Below are 2425 nucleotides of genomic sequence, written 5' to 3'. Positions count from 1 at the left end.
AAACAACCTGCTCTCATGTAAAGAGCAGCTTTTAGGACCTAAAATAAAGAGCGAATTTGTGTGTTATTTCCCCTGTCGCCTGTCCCATGTAAAAGATCCTCTCCATTATGAACCTGTGGAGCTGTCCTGAATCAGCTCGTAGCACAGGAAGGCTGACCACTTCCTCTCTGGGGTGCTGATGTGTTGAATGTTAGATCAACCTCTCAGCAATTCCAGTTACAAACACATTTAGGGCTTACAATAGGGAAAAAAATGACAAATCCAGCAGCAAGGGCAGCCAATGTGGATAGGTAACGATGTGGTACGAAGCATGGTTAGGTAAGGCAGGTAGATGCATTGCCCAGGCATGCGGTTGAGTCTACAGTATGTTCTTTGGGAGTAGATGGGACAGCCAGCTGCTGTATGGAACCTTCCTGGAGGCTGGTGATGGACCTAACGTCCTGTCCAGGCCCATCCGCTGTGCTGTTTGGGACACTCAGAGGCTCCCAAGTGTTTTGTGTCATAGGGAAGCTGAGGCAGAGGGTTTAGGAGTTTGCAATGATTCTTCAGCAAGTCCCTGTCAGAGCTGAGGCTGGAGCTCAGGAAATCCTGGCTCCCATTCCCACAGCCGGCGGGGAGTTTTCCATAACAGCAGAGACAAGTCAGAGGAGAACCAGGTCTGACATTGCCCATAAGGAATTTCCCCTGTGTTTGCAGGTCAGGTGAACACCATCGTGTTTTACGAGCTGCAATTCAGCTCTTGCTGGCTCGGTTAGCTCAGTTCAAAGCTAAAGAGCTCTTTAGCTTTGGGGTAAGGATCCAGGGCACTTGGCTTTGCTCTGCTCATGTGGGTCCCCTGCTGAAACCAGGGTGCTGCGGTCTCAGCAACTGCTGCTTACGTGGAAGTGTTGCACCACTTCCTACACTGAATGCTGCGTAGCACATAACCCCCTTCCTGCACCAGGGTTGCTGGCACTCAGCAGGACAGCTCTGCTTCTCCTAGGAATAAAAACATGGACAAACATCCTGGCTCTGCTTTTCCACTTGTAAAGCAGCACAGAGAGATGGAGACTCCTCGGCAAAGCCTCTTCCCCATTGAGACACCTGAGAGCTGTGCACAGAGTGTTTTCTGCCCCCCATCTGATGTCTTGGGAGTGCCCTGGATGGGAGGGAGTGAAATGCACGTATTAAAAGTAGTTGTTTTTTGAGGAAAGTAAAACCTGGTTGTGTTTGGTTCCTGACATAGATTGATGAAAGTCTGAGAGCTCTAGAGCTAGGAAGGTGGGATTTTGAGGTTAGATTTTGCTTAAACAACATAGAATCAACAGGGTTGGAAAAGACCTTTAGGCTCATCCAGCCCAACCATTCCCAGCCCTGCCAAGGCCACCACTAACCCCTGGCACTGAGGCCTCGGCTCCACGGGCTGGGAACACTTGCAGGGACGGTGACTCCAGCCCTGCCCTGGGCAGCCTGTTCCAATGCCTGAGCACCCTCTGGGCAAGGAATTGTTCCTCAGCTCCAGCTAAACCTGCCCTGGGGCAGCTTGAGGCTGTGAACACAGTCACAGAACCAGTCCAGAGTTTTTAATACCTTGTGTTTGTGTGTTTGCCCTTGAACATCACTGGGCTGAAGGTAGATAAAGAAGTTCTCCATACTGGCTTTTTTCCTGTTATGTCTCAGTGTATCTGTAATTTTGTCCAACTTTACTGCAATTAACTGCAATAATGAAGTGGGAAAATATTAATCACAATGTCAGTAACTTGCACTGAAATTAATCTTCTACTAGAAAGCCAGTCCATGACTGGTGGAGAAAGCAATAAATCTGTGAGGTTTTACTTGCCATTAGTGAATATTATTTACTTATCTTCAGGGACACATTGTTCCTGCTTGGAATGTGTTTGAATGGCTGGGAATAAACAATGCGCAGCCTTTTAAAGACTACCTGGATAAGCTGCCTGGTGGATGCTAAATGAAAGTAATTTGGAGCACAAAGGAGTAGTTTGAAACTAAATAATATCTTTAAGTCTGCTGCTCTATTTTGTCTCCTGAATGTTTAAGGGATGTCCAAGAGCAAAAATTCAAGTCCAATATAGATCATGACATGCAGAGAAAGAATCTCAGATGAGCAGAAGAGTTCATGTTATAAGCACTGACATATAATACCCAAATAGCTGGAGGGCAGCTGTGATCTTTAGGAGAGATGAGCTCTGTAATGGAATAATGTGGCTGAGGAGTTGCCCTAGGTTGCAGTAAAGAGGGGTGTTAACCTGGTTTAAGCCTGCAGAAGAATTATGTTTTGAAAGGTTGATATTAAATAAATGCATGGATTTTAATGGCAAGTTTGTGCCAACCCAACGTGCTTTCCGAATAAAGCATCCACAGGGAATATCCGTGGGCAACCTGATCTAGTTGAAGATGTCCCTGCTCATTGCAGGGGGGTTGGACT

This window comes from Nestor notabilis, unplaced genomic scaffold, assembly GCF_000696875.1.
Source record: "Nestor notabilis isolate BGI_N333 unplaced genomic scaffold, ASM69687v1 scaffold4281, whole genome shotgun sequence".
In the NCBI taxonomy this organism is placed as follows: Eukaryota; Metazoa; Chordata; class Aves; order Psittaciformes; family Psittacidae; genus Nestor; species Nestor notabilis.
Note: the sequence above shows the minus strand (reverse complement) of the source record.